Source organism: Myotis davidii, unplaced genomic scaffold (genome assembly GCF_000327345.1).
Source record: "Myotis davidii unplaced genomic scaffold, ASM32734v1 scaffold46, whole genome shotgun sequence".
Classification (NCBI taxonomy): Eukaryota; Metazoa; Chordata; class Mammalia; order Chiroptera; family Vespertilionidae; genus Myotis; species Myotis davidii.
Genome location: NW_006383006.1, coordinates 12,197,363 through 12,213,756, shown reverse-complemented (window position 1 = coordinate 12,213,756; position 16,394 = coordinate 12,197,363). Strand labels below are relative to the sequence as shown.

The window sequence follows — 16,394 nt, the reverse complement described above, 5'->3', positions numbered from 1 at the left end:
AGTTAAGGGGTTTTACTGCTAAAAATCCTCACCTGGGGAAACAACCTTTCTCGCGGAGGTGGTCCTGTTTAAAACACAAAGGGCCAAGAAGATGAGCAAACATATTAAGAACAGTATGCCATATACACCAGGTCCCTTGAAACATATGCTGTGCAGATGTTTCTTTCCTGCAGCGACTGTGTCAAGCAGCAAGGATGGACCGGCTCCCGGCACTCTCTAGAGATAACATCCGTTAGCATCAGTTGTATTTCAGCTCCAGGCCCAGAAAAGCAGCAAAGCCAGGCAGGTGATGCCAGAAACAGCTGCAGTGACTAATGACCCTGGTGCTGACCAATCAATGGGAACCACAACACTGAAAGGGCACACCTGGGAAAGCTGGTGAATATTCTATTGAGATTTCCTCTAAGACCACCCCTGAACTCCCAGCCTTTAGAAACCCTCAAAACAAAGGGCCCTGCATTGCTCTCCCTCTTGGGAGCACACCTGTGCCTTTCCCTTCCCACCCTTCTTCCCCCATAGGTGTTCGTCTCCTAAATTCTGTGTCCTCACGAGACTTGCACACAGGGGAGCAATGGGCAGCAGCAACTTGTCCCAGGCTAACCCCCTGAACCGGACCCAGGCCCTCTTTTCTCTGACTCTCCAGTGAGTTAACAGCAGCCCCAGTTTGGCTCACTTCTTTCCCATAATGTCTCTAGAGAGGCAAAGCAGCCCCACCTTGTCTCTCTTCTGTTGCTTCTTCTATTCCAGCCGTTCTCAACCTATGGGTTGCGACCCCTTTGGCGGTCGAACGACCCTTTCACAGGGGTCACCTAAGACCATCCTGCATATCAGATATTTACATTATGATTCATAACAGTAGCAACATTAAATTATGAAGTAGCAACGAAAATAATTTTATGGTTGGGTCACAACATGAGGAACTGTATTTAAAGGGCCAGAAGGTTGAGAACCACTGTTCTATTCTAAGCCCTTCCTTGTCTCACTGTCCCCAGCTTTAATAAATGTACTCTCAAAATCACCTGGAGTCATATTGTGAAATCTTTCCTGCAGGAAGTTAAGAACCCACACACCAACGGCTGGCCCCTTTCTGGTAACACTGTGTTTGTTAAAGTCTCTTTTTATCTTCTTTCCTATTATGTCTTTTACATGAGAATCTTTAAACAATGTATCCTTATCTACACTAATAAAAGAGAAAGATGCAAATTGACCATATCTTCATGATGCCCACTAGCCAATCAGGAGTGAGCATGCAAATTAACCCAACAAAGATGGTGGGTTATTTTGCATACGCAGGCGCCAAGTGGCTGGGGCAGGGCAGGACACAAGCGTTCCACACCGCCCCAGCTGCTCTGGGACTCTGGGTAGTGTGGGAAGGCAGAAAGGCGGCTCTGGGCCGGAGCAAAGGCGGTGCCAGCAGCCAAGGGAAGGAAGGCCCATTCTTGCACGAGTATTCGTGCATTGGGCCTCTAGTCTATAAATAAGTGTTTGATTTTCACTAATGGATATTAGAAAGTTCTCACCAAATATGGATTTTAGTCACTGGCCTAGAGAAACTCAGTTTCCCCCTTTGCCATCCGTGGGAGTGTAGTGCACATGAGTGCCATATGTCACCAGTCTGGTTGTGATGATTGATTTGTTCAATTCCCAGTGAAAGACAGACTTATCCCTTCCTAGAGACCATGGGAGAGCTGAGATTAGAGCAGCTAAGCATTTCAAATGGGCAGAACTTCAACTAAAGCGCCCTGTTTGAGAGGGATTAGGTTACATGTTGGTGGAAATCTGGACTTGGTGATGTTTTATAATGTACTTTTCTCTTATACCAAGAATTGTCCTTAACATTATAGGAAATAATTTTATGATAAATCTCATTTAGATGCCCATATTTAAGTAACTTTTTAATGAATATTTTACATCTCTCAATTTTATTAAAAACTTCTCATACACCTAATTTTAATGACTACTATTCCATAAATGATACTTCTATATATTAAGCAAAAACTACCATATGATGTAGAATGCCTTCCAACTATGTATTATCTTTGTAAAACAGAGAGAGTATGTAGGGAGCACTGGCATTTATATGGTTCTTCTAAAATATAGACATGTGTTCTTTCACTTAAACTTGACAATAGATCTATGCAGTAGATAGTATTAATTCTTATTTTACATATGAGAAAGTTAGCAGATTAAATAACTTTCCTAAGGTTACAGAGCTAATGAGTTGTGGAGCTGAGCTTTAAACACAAGTCTCTTTGACTTCTGTTACCTGATGCCTGTTCCGAAGATCCACAGGTAATTTACATATGCAAGAAGTCTGTAGGTGACACACATCTTTCCTGAAGGCTAATGTATCTTCCCTTTCCCCTCATCAAATTCAGTTATTGGAAAGTCCAGCATAAAAACAGCGAATAGACTTGCATTTCGCTTCCTCCCTCCCGCCCTCCCTCCCTCTCTCTCTCTCCATGTGTAACTCAGAAGAAACAAAGTCAGCTGCTAACTATCAGCCTGTAAATAACGTGAAGTTTACTGATGATTCGTAATTGTTATTGCAATGGTGTGTGTAATTTTTAACAAATTAGATTTCCATCTTTTCATATTGCCAATTGGATGAATACACAGTGACTTGTCAGTGTTTACATACTATATGCTTTTATTTTCAGAGCTCTGTATTATTAACCATTGTGTGTAGCTCTTCAGTGGTCTCAGCTTATGGCTCAGAAATTATTTTATAAACCCTTGCCCTTAGATTTCAAATGTAATTTATGCTTTTAACAAAGAGTTCTTCTCCCACTTGGCTTGCTGTACTAAATAAAATGTGTACCTCTTTTTCCAGAGATTGCATTATTTCTAAAAGTCACTTTTAATGAAAAGTGTCTAGTGCCGTGTGAAAGGCTATGTAAAATATTTTATCCTTTAAATGCAACTCATTAAAGAGAAAAGGGAAGAAATTAATGCATAGATGAAAGCAGCCGACGCGGGGGGGAGGGTGCTGTTGATTTTGTTGTGCTTGCTGTGGATTCTCTTCCTTTGCTAAGAGGCAGGGGTACTGCCTGGTCTGGGGAACAAGCTGTAACATGGAGTTGGGTTGACCAGTGTGGCATCGGCATAGAGGTGGTTTTGATCCTGGGCCTGGTGAGGAAAAGTGGAGATGCCGGAGTTTGTCCCAAGAAGAATAGGAAACATTTATTTCATATCTATAAATATTTTTGAGAGAAGATTTTAATGAGTTGGATTCAGTGCACTTTAGTTCTTGGAACTGTTCTCACTAGATTCTCCCTTCTAATTCAAAGTTGAGTCACAGCAATTCATTGGTTTAAAGTTGCTTTTCTTGCAAAGGGAAATATCTGTGATCTTGGTGTCTGTCCAGAAGTGGGCAGATGGAGAGTTGAAGTGACAGGTAGAGCTACCTTGTGTCTACCGGCCAGACCTCAGAAAACGCCCATTCCCTGGCAGGTCTGTCCCTGCAGGAGTAAATGCCTTGGTCCAGCCGCAAATGTTCCTGTTGTTCCAGCCTCACCAGCATGTCCTGTTAGACAGAAATCCTGGCATAATGAGCAAGGCTCCCTCGGGTGAGTTGGGCATTTTATGAGCTGCAGTCTCTCTCCCTGTCACTTTCTAGATCCTAGAGCAGAAATTCCCTGAGTGCTCTGTGAGAGGGGAAGCCTGTGCCCAACATCGCTTAGCCCGGGGTTAAGTGAATGCGCACGAATACCGCTAGAACTAGCATCTGGTTGCAATTACTTTGTCCACTTTTTGCCTCTGTGGCCAGTGTTCTTCCAGCAGCAGGACAGAGCCTGGCAGGTATTGTGTCTGGAGTAAATGTGTTGGCTTTGTATTGTTTTCATTTCTCTTTGTTCTTTCCCGCTGGTGATTTCTAAGTAGATACTTTAATAATTGTGGGACAAAGTTCCCGGCTACCTCACTGCTGCCGCGTTGTCTGTTTTCAGTGCTTCTTCTAGCTCCTGTGGATGAGTCTCGGAGGAAGGGAAGGAGTGTGTGCCATCTATAGGTGCCAAGGGGACCCCCACAACAGACTCATTTTGATAGGCAGTACCTTGCTTACTAAGCAAATGTTTTAATGCTTAAAGAGAGTCCTGATAAATGCAAAGTTATGGTGTTTATAGTTTTAATACCTGGTGGATTTAGTAATTTTAGTCTTTCCAAAGTTCTTTTGATTTTAAACATTTGAAAAATGAAATACATAAACATTTTTTCACTGGTGGATTGATGGGGGATAGAAATATAGCAGACACTCTTAGCATCTAATCAATTTTTTTTACTTCCGAAACTAAACTGCTAATTCCAAGGACGGTGTGCTGACAGTGCCTACAATTAAGAAATTCTTCTCTTTGTCTACATGATTTTGTGTCTTACAGCAAACATTATTGTTAACAGAAAGAAGAGAGTCCTGCTTTCTTATTCAAACCTTGAACTAGTAACGTATCAGTATTTATGCACATTACTGTTAGTGCGTCAGTATAGCATAAAATCACTATCATAGCAAATGGGCAAATAGTGTATTCACATGGGAGCCCTTAAGTTTCTTTTCCCCCTGCATGTTTTACTTTGCTTTGTTCTCTGAGCTTCTGCCTCTCTCCAAGGTAGTAGGCACAAAACATCACCTTTGTTCTGGGTGTGGAAGGAAAGATGTTTCTGCTCCACACCTTCCCGAGAAACCTGGGTTTCTGCAGAATCGCACAGTGAAAGAACAGGGCTTAAGGGAAAAATAGGGGTCAGAGATGGCCCCTCAGAGACTCAGTAACTTTGTAAACTGATCACTAACAAGCTCAAGCACCCAAACAGTACCTAGTAATTAGGGTACTGGGGTCCAACCCCAGCAGGTCTAGGGGTTCCCAAAGGTGTGGACGGAGTTGGCAAAGAAGGAATGACACAGAGACAGTGTTCAGTTGATCAGCAGCCTAGCCTGGTTCTCTAGCCAGGATCTCCAGCCAGGTTCTGTGTCCATGTTCTCTTGCTAGGTTCTCCAGCCAGGTTCTCCAGCCAGGTTCTGTAGCCATGTTCCCTTGCTAGTTTCTCCAGCCAGATTCTGTCCAGGTTCTCCAGCCAGGTTCGGTTGCCAGGTTCTGTAGCTGGGTTCTTCAGCCAGGTTCTGTCTAGGTTCTATCCAGGTTCTTTTGCCATGTTCTCTCGCTAGGTTCTTCAGCCGGGTTCTGTTGCCAGGTTCTGTCTAGGATCTTTTGCCATGTTCTGTCTCTAGGTTCTGTGTAGGTTCTGTGTCTAGGTTCTGTCTCTAGGTTCTGTCTTCTAAGTTCTGTCTCTTGTTGTCTTGTTACATCTGTATTTATACCAGTTGATTCAATCCTATCAATCTCTATTCCAAAGGTTAGGGCATTTCCTATCTCCATTCCAGGGAGTAAAGATTATGTAGCTTAAGTGTGATTGTTCGTAGTTAAAGTGATTAACTACCCGCCTGGCACTTAGTTAAGGGGTTTATTCCCTCCCTAACTTCAGGAGAAAATCCCTACCTGGGGAAACAACCTTTCTCAGAGAGGTGACCTTGGTTAAAACACATAGTGCCAAGAAGGTGAGCAAACATATTAAGAGCAGTATGCCATATACACCAGGTCCCTTGAAACAGCAAGGATGGACCGGCTCCTGGCATTAGGGAGATAATCTGAGGGAGACTGGTCATGCTTCAAACCCCCATTTTGTCACTCAGACCCATGTGACCGCTGTCCTCTTTGATGGTTTTTGCCTTTCCCAGCAGCAGTCTCCTGCATGAGCCAAGAGTTAGACCTTCTATAGTTTTGTCCATTAACTGGATGATAGATGTTTCTTAAAACATTGATCTGTGTACAGTAGCCAGAAGGGGAAACTGCGATGCTCATTGATGGATGAATGGATAAACCATCTGTGGCACATACCAGTACATACAATAGATTATTATTCAGCTTTACAAAGGAAGCAAATCCTGTCACTTACTGCAGCATGGATGAACCTTGAGGACATTATGCTAATTGAAATAAGCCAGTCACAATAAACACTCATACTGTACGATTGCATGTATGCGAGGTTCCTAGAGTAGTCAAATTCAGGGAGACGGAAAGTACAGTGGTGGTTGCCAGGGGCTGGGGTGGGGGCGAGGGTTTTGTTTAATGGTACAGAGTTCCAGCGTGTGAAGATGAAAAAGTTCTGGAGGTGGATGGTGGTGGTGGTGATTGTAGAACACTGTGAATGTACTTAATGCTATTGGACTATACAATAAAAATGATTAAAGTGGTATATTTTGTATGTTTTATTTACCACAAATATTTTTAAAAATTGATTTGTAAAGTATAGATGAAGGAATAGTCTTTTATCTGTTGGTTGCAAATATTTCCCCTACATGTCACTTGATTTCATAGTTTTGGGCTGTACAGACACTTCACATTTTATGGCGTTACATGAGTTTTGTATTGTGTTTATAAAGGTGTTCCTCACCCCTAAGATTATGAAATGTAAGATTTACCCATGTTTTCTTCTAGCACTGTTATATTTTTGTTTATTTGTGTCTTTGCTCCATATTGAGTTTATTTGGGATTGTCAATCTTGTGGCGTAGGACAGTGCAGCAGGGGCAATTTCTTGTTTTATTATTTGAGGACTTTAGGGACACAGCCTTTGCTCTCTGTTTGATTCTTATGAACTCCTGAATTTTAACTTGTGTATGGTTGTTGGGATGGAGGTGAGGGGAATCTGCCTCCCAGGCAACTACTTGACAAATTATGAGGACTTTTCTAACATGCTGGCCTAAACAAGATCACATTTCCTTTCTTCTTGATGAGCAAATATTTTTTTTCAATGTGTGAGAAACATGGAACCAGGGGATTAACAATGGCCCTTAAGAAACAAACATGTCACCTAAAAAGCACAATCCAGTTTGGAAGCAAAATAACTGGCCTTGGTACTCCAGGCTTTCCTCTGAGGTACCCCTTAAAATTCCCAGAGAGTGTCATGCCAGCTGGCCTTGGGTGGCTGCCCTGGGGACAGAGTAGCCTCTGAGCACAGAGGAAAGCGACAGCCTGTAGTTCCATCATTTGAAGTCTCAGTCTGTGCTTGGTGGGTGCCAGCAGAGAACTGGAGTTGGGTGAGCAGGGACACATCCCAGTGATATCGGAATATAGGAACACTAGGCCAGTGGTGGCCCAGATGCCACATTGAGGAGACATTCCAAGTCCATAACCAATTTTTCTTTCATTATGGGTTGGTGGAAAAAGCTAGGGACCATTGGACCATCACCTAGAAGAACTTGGTCCTTATTCCTGCTCTACCACTAATTAGTTGTTTGACATTGGACAGTCAGTCACCCACCTTGGGCCTCATTTTTTAAGTCTGTAAAATGAAGCAGTTGAATCTGATAATCGCCCAAGCCCCTCAGGTACCTCTAATAGTCTGTGTAATGTGTCAGCACAGAGGGCTTACCCTTACATGATTTATATATGTTTTTGAAATGCAGTTAGAGGGACAGCACTCCGACTCATTCGTCTCACCACTTCTTCTTTCTTTCTGGCCCTGACCCGAGGAATATGGGAAAGGGAGGAGAGCTATCTCAGGGGCATGGCTGAGGGAGAAACGATGAGCTACTCACTGCTAATTATTAGTTGACTGATACTGCCATTTATGAAATTGAACAATTAGGAATTTGAAAGAGAATCTGATTTAAACTTGTAGCCTGTTGTAGTTGAAGAGAAAGATGATATCAAAATGATATTTTAATTGACTTATCTGGCTATGCAATCAGATTTTCCCTTTTTTAAATTTTTTTAAAAAATTGTTTTTCTGAAACTGTCCACTTTTCCACACTAGAGTTATAATCTCAGACATTGAGAACATTCAGACACATTGCAGCTTTGAGGGAGAGTTGACCTTCTAGATCCCAGAGGGTTTCAAGGATTGATTTCCATAGAGCAATTACAATTGCATGGTCCCAGAAAAGGGCTTAGAGAGAAGGCCAAGGGTGTGGGGTGAGGGAAGAAGGTTCTTAAGCGCAGGCATAGATGCTAGAACAAGAACACATGCAGTCACTGTGGCCTTGGCATTCTCACCGTGAGTTTCAGCAGAATTGCTGGCAATTAGATTCTCTATTCTGTGGGCTTCTTTTGTAAAAACAACCAAACAAATACTATCGTTGGAGGATTTTCAGCTTTATAACCTAAAAGGATGAGTTGGTTTGCACTCTGGGAACACTCGTTTGGAGAGAGGCATTTCCAAAGAAAAGAGTTTCTCTACAAGTTAGAAATCTTACTAAATTTTGTATTGTAGCTTGCAACTTAACAATAGAAAAGTTTTACTGAAGCAAATAAATATAAACACTTTTGAATTACTGTTGTATTTTCAAGAGGGAACTGTTTCAGCAGATGAGTGACATGAATTTCACACAGTAGCAGAGTGGGGCTCCCCCAGCTGTTTCTAGTTCTGATATTACATGTTGGCTGGATTAGTGGGACAAATTGCAACCTGGGTGATGTGAACAGTCCATATACATTTGAAAAGTCACCTGTCTTATTATGTGACCCTCTTTGCTGTGTTTTCTGGGCAGGGATGAGAAAAGATCAATTTTTATTGCTGTTGCCCGCTTAGTGGCCCCCAAAACCATCTGTGGAATGAAGCGCAGGCTCCTTATTTAGGCACTTTACCTCTTGCTACCGGGACCTGGTTTTCATCTACCTTTCCAATATATCATTCTTAGAGTCAATGCTTTCATCAAATTGGACTCCTTCCTCTTATCATTCTTGTCTGTCTCTGTTTTCTAACATGATAGCATTTCTTCCCTTAGCACGGCCTACTCTTCTTCAAATCTTCTATCCAGGACCATTTCAAATACCGTTTTTTAAATACCATGAAACCTTCTCTTATGCCCCCTAGAACTTCTGAACCACTGCACTTTCTATGTCTTTTTGTGTTGCCATATCTTTGCCTTGTTTCATAGCTATTTCTGTGTATTATGGATTGAATTACAGTTAGAGGGGACAGCACTCCGACTCATTCATCTCACCACTTTTTCCTTCTTTCTGGTCCTGACCCAGGGAATATGGGAAAGGGAGGAGAGCTATCTCAGAGCTATCTGAGGGAGAAACGATGAACTACTCACTGCTAATTATGTTTAAGCTTTAACCCTCAGTATTTGTGAATATGACCTTATTTGGAAATAAGGTTTTTGCCAGTATAATGAAGTTCAAATGAGGTCATGCCAGATTAGGGTGGGCTCTAATGCAGTGACAGGTGTCCTTAAAAAAAGAGGGAGATTTGGACATAGAGACACAGAGGAGAGAGACAGAGGAGGAAGAGGCCATATGACCGAGAGGCAGCGATTGGAGTGATGCAGCGACATGGGAAGGAGCACCAGAAGCTAGGAAGAGACAAGAGGGATGCTCTACCAGAGCCTCTTGAGGTGCAGGGCCTACACCTTAATATCAGACCTTTAGCCCCCAGAACTGCAGGAGGATACATTTCTGTTGTGTGGGCTCTCCTAAGTCTGTGGTACTTTGTTAGGGCAGCTCTAGGAAACCGATATAGTATGTTTATCCAACCTTTACTGCTGCTCTGCCCACATAATGCTGAAAATTGATTAAGTTTGGGCTGTGATTTACTCATCATCTCCTCAGCATTGACAGGTTACTTCAGCTATTTTTTAAAACAAATTCATATCTTTGAGGTATAATTTATGTGCAGTAACATTTACCCTTTTTAGGCAACATCAAGCTAGGACATTTCCATCAACCCCAAGAGTTTCCATGTGTCCCATTGCAATTCCCTCTCACTACCCCGCCCCTGGCAACCATTGATTGGCGGGTTTTGTCATTTTCATAGAATGTAGCCTTTTGTGTTTGACTTCTTTCACATTGCATAATGCATTTGAGGTGCATCTATGTTGTTGCATGTATCCGTATGTTTCTTTTTATTGCTCATTCAGCTAATTTTCATTGAGTGTTGTTATGTACTAGCTATCGTGCTGATGCTCTGCAGATGCGGTAATGAATACCCACCTTCTTGGATATATGGGTCAGACAGGTATAAAACAAAAGAATGAAGAATATCACAAGTGCTTTAATGGCAAAAGTGCAGTGTATTAATGGGAGCACAGGGTAGAAACATTTCACTTAGATTTGAAGGACCATGGACCATGGAAGGATTCCCAGAGTAACTGATGTTGAACTTGAGACCTGAGGATGAGTGTTTACAATCCAAGCAGGTGATGGGAGAAACAAATGCAAGCTTGCCCTTGCTCATGAGAATTGATTGTTAAAAATTTAGAAAATTTTCAAGCTGATTGTTAAACCATTGCTAGCTTGAAATTGGCTGTGGTGGGAGTATTTACACCATGGATGTTGTTGAGCACATCAAATCAGGACTCTCCCCCACCCTGACAGTTTTCCTGTATACCATACTGGATGGACAAACAGGGGAGATAGTTAACAATGAAAGCAAGAAAGAGCAGGGTGTTTTTGAAGAACTAAAACAAATTCAGTAGATATGAAACATAAAATGTTGAGGGGAGAATTGAGGGCCAGAGAATTAGCTAGGGATCAGATGTATTGGGGAATGCAAGCTATGTTAATAAGCCATAATGTCCTTTTCTGCTTATTTTAATATGTCAGGTAATTTTTGATTGCATGTCAAAAATTGTGAATTTTACCTTCTTGGGTATTTCACTCTCTTGTAGTCCTATAAATCTTAGGTAGTTTTATTCTAGGATGCAGTTAAGTTTTACCTGGAAACAGTTTGATCCTTTGGCGTCTTGCTTTTAAGATTCCTTGGGTGGGACCAGAGCAATGTTTAGCATCAAGTTAATTATTCTAACTACTGCAGCAAGACCCATTTGAATATTCTTTCTGATGCCTCATGAGTTAGAAGGTTTTCTAGTCTGACTGGTAGGAACAGCGCTATTCCTGGACCTGTTTCGAGTACTCACAAGGGTTCCTATAGTCATTTTGGGTTCTTGGCCTTGGGTAGTTCCTCACACTTTTGCAGTGATCAGAGTCTGCTGAATTCTTTAGGGGACCCTCTCTGACTGCCATAGTTCCCTCTCTTTGAAGTTGCCCCTTTTCTGGAATTCTCTCTTGACTCTATTTACTTTGATTCCTGGGATTCTTAGTTCCATCTTCTCTTCGTGGGGAGTCTGCTGGACTGTGCCTAATTTCCCTTAGATTTTTCTGTTGTTTCAGTTGGGAAGATAAGTTGGGTCTTCATGCTTCATCTTAGCTGGAAATAAATGTTAAACTTTATCTAAAATCGGTGAAGCGCTGTGTTTGAGCTTCGACCTATGAGGTCATGGTTCGATTCCTGGTCGGAGCACATGCCTGAGTTTGGCGTTTCCAGGCTTGATGCCCAGTAGGGGGCACACAGGAGACAGCCGATCAATGATTCTCATTGATATTCCTATCTTTCCATCTCTCTTCTGTGAAATCAATAAAAATATATGGGGAAAAATCAGTGAAGGGTAATTGATGAGAGGTTTAAAATATGGGGTGACAGGATCAAATTTGCATTTGAATGTAATATAGAGAAGGGATTGTTCTGCTTACCTACTGGATTTACTGGGGACCTGAGACAATAATATTAAAGGAAGGTACACCAATTAGGACACTATCACAATAATTCAGTTAAGAGAGTGTGGTGACCAACACCAGGGAATTATCAATATGATTTGACAATAGTGTATCAGTGTAAGAAATATTGTAAGGGCCCTTTTGGCTCTCTGAGCAGCACCATGGCGGTGGGCAAGAAAAAGCGCCTTACGAAAGGCGGCAACAAGGGAGCCAAGAAGAAAGTGGTTGATCCATTTTCTAATAAAGATTGTTGTGATGTGAAAGCACCAGCTCTGTTCTATATGAAAGATAGAAAAACACTAGTCACAAGAACTCAAGGAACCAAAATTGCATCTTACTCAGCAACTTTCAAGCATACAGTACAGCACAGTATTAACTGTAGTTACCATGCTGTACATGAGATTCTTAGAACTTATTCTAACTGAAAGTTTCTGTCCTTTGACCTACATCTCCCCATTTCCCAGCCGCTGGCAACCACCATTCTATTCTCTACTTTTATGTATTTCTTATTTTAGATTCCACAGATAAGTGAGAGCATGCAGCATTTGTCTTTTTCTCTGTGTGGCTTATTTCACTTGGCAAAATGCCCTCCAGCTTCAAATTACAGGGTTTCCTTTTTTTTTAATAGTCCAGTGTGTGTGTGTGTGTGTGTGTGTGTGTGTGTGTGTGTATGTTATACACACATACATACATATATACAAGGGATTGGCAAAAGTAGGTTTACAACTATAATACAAATCAATAACATAGTAATTAATAATACAAAAATTTAAACCTACTTTTGCCAACCCGTGTGTGTGTGTGTGTGTGTATCACATTTTCTTTATCCATTTAAGGATGTTTAGGTTGTTTCCATACTTTGGCTATTGTGAATAAAGCTACAATAAATCATGGGATTGCAGGTATCTTTTCAGATTCTGATTTCATTTCCTTTGGATATATACCCAAAAGTGGAACCCCTGGGTCATATGGTAGTTCTATATTTAATTTTTTGAGGAACTGCCATACTGTTTTCCATAATGGCAGCACCAATTTATATTCCCACCAACAGTGCATACGGGTTGCCTTTTTTCCTTGTCCTCACCAGCATATTTATCTCTTGCCTTTTGATAATAGCCATCCTATAGGTGTGAGGTGGTTTCTTTGTGGTTTTGATTGGCCACTTCCCTGATGATTGATGACGATGAGCACTTTTTCATGTATCCATTGGCCATTTGTATGTCTTTTTTGGGAAAATGTCTATTCGGGTTCTTTGACCATTATTAATGGAATTATTTGCTATTGATTTGTATGGGTTCGTCATATATTTTGAATATTAACCCCTTATCAGATATGGTTTACAAAACTTCTTCCAGTTTTGTAGGTTGACTTTTCAATTTATTGGTGATTTCCTTTGTTCTGCAGAAGCTCTTTAGTTTAAGTAGTCCCACTTGTTTAATTTAGTTTTTATTGCCCATGCTTTTGATATTTTATACAAGAAGTTATTGCCAAGACCAATGTCAAAGAGTTTTTTTTCCTATGTTTTCTTTTATGAGCTTTATGGTTTGTGGTGTTACATTTAAATCTCCATCCATTTCAAGTTAATTTTGTGAGTGGTGTAAGATAGGGGTGCAATTTCACTCTTCTGCTTGTGGCTATCCAGTGCTTAAATCTCCATCCATTTCAAGTTAATTTTGTGAAGTGGTGTAAGATAGGGGTGCAGTTTCACTCTTCTGCTGTGGCTATCCAGTGTCACCAACATCATTTATTGAGAAGACTATTCTTTCTCCATTGTGTGTTCTTGGTGCCCTTGTCAAAAATCAGTTGGCTATAGGACTTTTTCCCTTTTCACTGATCATGTTCATAGCTCATTGGTTCATAAATTTGTGCCGTCCATTTGCCGTGAATGGAAGTAATTGTTAGAATATTGTAATTTTAAGGTCCATCCTTAGTTTCTTTTAATAATTCTTCAGTTTTGAAAGCAATTCAAGATCATTTATCTTCCCCTTCCCACGTGTTCTTATTGAGGTCCTTGGTTTACCAGACAGTTCTGATTACAAATATAATTCTGTATTTTATGTTTCTGTTGTATACTTTTAGCAAGCTTCATGAAAATAACACTTAATATTTTTCTTATTTCTTTCTTCCATTCCCCCTTTATGTCACACAGATCACTTATATTCATTTGCTGCTTTATTCTTTAATTTGTACACAGTTCTGATTACAAATATAATTCTGTATTTTGAAAATAACATTTAACATTTTTCTTATTTCTTTATCCCATACCCCCTTTATGTCACACAGATCACTTATATTCGTTTGCTGATTTATTCTTTGATTTGTGCATCACTCATTTGCTTATTGATTCTTGCATGCATAGGTTTAAGTATTATTCATACAATAAATGCACATTTACTAACTGCCTACTGTGTGCCAGAAGCTGCACTAGTCCCAGGAGTATGTGATGATGAAAAGAATGGGCTCTGACAGTTTAAAAAAACTCGAGATGATTGCTTTAGTCAAGGTGTATTTGAAATGCAGAAATGATCTGGGCTTTGTGTGGAGCAGTGGCAAGGATCTTGCCCAAAGATCAGATAACTGTGTGCCTCAGTCTCAAGGAAGTAGAAAAACTTCAAAATGCAGAAATGATCTGGGCTTTGTGTGGAGCAAAGTGGTAAGGATCCCGCCCAAAGATCAGATAACTGTGTACCTCAGTCTCAAGGAAGTAGAAAAACTTCGCAGCATCAGGGAACAAAAGCCTAGGCACTACTAGTGTATCAGTGACCCATCACTGCCACCAGAGTAAGATCAGTGTGGCCTACAGGGAAGGGGCCTCGGGCTGACACTTTGAGGCAAATTGGTTCTGTAAGTTTGGCATTTCACAACACTGGGTTTGTAGCTACCTTGCCATGCCCCTGCCCCATTGATGGAGAGCATATCTCTTTGCACATCATTTTCACAGCCAGACTTTGTGCCATGTTCTCACTCCTCACCCTTCCCAGTCAGATTGTACGTCTGATTTTCTATACGTGTAGTTATACTTGTGGCTCTGATGTACTATAACCTGAATTAAGTGTCCCCCACCATGGCCCCTTGCCACACACATACACACAGTGCTCCCATAAGACATTTTGTCTGCCATTATATGTTCTGCAATTGCTTACTTATGTAACTGTGAACTCATTGAGGGCAACAGTGGTCTATATAATTTTACACTTGATCTTGGCCAAAAGGCCAAGAAGTGATGCCTATATAATTCTATACTTTCAGCGCTAATCACAGTCTTATCTTAGTGAATTTTGTTAAATGAATAAACAAGAATCTTTATAGTTTTACAGTTTTCTTCATATAGGTTGTAACATTTCTTAAGTTTTTGTTGCTGCCATGAAGGGGTTCTTTGCCCCACCCCAACCATTGTCTATTTATTGATAGTATGTGGAAAAGTTATTGACTTTTTTTTCATTTATCTGTAATCAACCTCCTCCTGAATTTCTCTAGTATTTCAGGTAGATATCTGGCTGGTGTTATATGCTTGATATTATAGCTAGAGAAGAGGTAGTTAGAAATGTCTGAGATATTATAAAAATTATTCTCTGCTTTAAAAAATGCTTTCTTATTAAAGGAAGGTTAGATATGTTGTTTCAGAAGATATTTTAGTTTTCCTATGTATTAAATCAATTAAGTATTATCTAAATAAGAAGTAAACTAAATTTAGATTTGGCTACCAAATTCAGATTTGATTCCCCCCCACCCAGCCCCAGCAAACCTGAGCCAAATGATTAAATACCATTAACAATATATAGTTGTGAGGTAAATTTGCTTTTATTGATATTAATGAGTTATGCAGCTGACCAAGGTGAACATGAGGTTGATTTGGTCATTGGAACATCTGATACATTGATGGGTGTGAATTTTGAGATTGTGTTTTCCCTCTTACTCCATAATAATTTTTTGTGATGATAAATTATATACTGTTATTTGGTGTAGAATTATTTCTAAGTAAAAGAAATTTAATATTTAGTATTTATATGTTTTTCTTTTTTTTAGTATGATAGAAGAGCAATTTATAATGGGATTTTTTAAAACATCAAGTTCTGAAAAGTACTTTGAATGCCTTACAACAATGGCAGTTCTTTCTATGGTCCTCATAATTTAGACTAATAGTTGATGTTTGGTCTTTGAAGGCAATGAGTTACTCAGGTAGAGTTTCTAACCTTAATCTGTTTATTCATTCTCATTCAAGATTACAGTAGAAATTTATTATTGTAAAAAGCAAATGTGAACTTTCAAACAGTCAATCACAATATGTGGCTATCACTCTTTGCATTTCATTTAATCCTGTGGTCCCATGGCAAAAGGTCTTTTCCTTTGCTATGATATGCTTACAAAATTGGTACAGGCAACTCAATCTGAGTCTGAGACGAATTAAGTGACATTTTTTGGGGAGAGCCTTGGTGTGACTTGGTTTGGGGGGCATAATACATCTCAGGATGGAGCAGCATCATAATTTCTACGTACTGTTTGGTGATTATGTTAACAACAACTAAATATTACTAAACATTTGCTACCCGTCAGTGACTGTGTTAAAACGATTGTATGTGCATAGCTCATTTAATCCTCATAATCCCTCAAGGCTAGGTTCTATTCTTACTATTCCCATTTGACAGAAAGTTCAAGCAACTTTCTTTAAGACACACAGTTACCAAATAGTGGGGCCAAGTTTCAAACTCAGATACTTGACTTATCAAAACAAATATCCCTAAAATAAAATCCCCAATTTTGTTCCACTGGCTCACTTCACTTTTTTCCTCTCTTTTTCCTCTTTCTTTGAAAATTTCCTCTTTCTTTGAGGATCTGATTTGGTATCT

The 16,394-nt window shown here is 40.2% G+C and overlaps 1 protein-coding gene and 1 pseudogene across 1 annotated transcript in view; both read left to right on the top strand.

Annotated features, from left to right (window-relative positions):
* Positions 1-16,394, top strand: part of AVEN (apoptosis and caspase activation inhibitor) — a 116,087-nt gene that overhangs the window by 76,483 nt on the left and 23,210 nt on the right. The window lies entirely within an intron of this gene.
* LOC102768894 lies at positions 11,687-11,972 on the top strand (annotated as a pseudogene).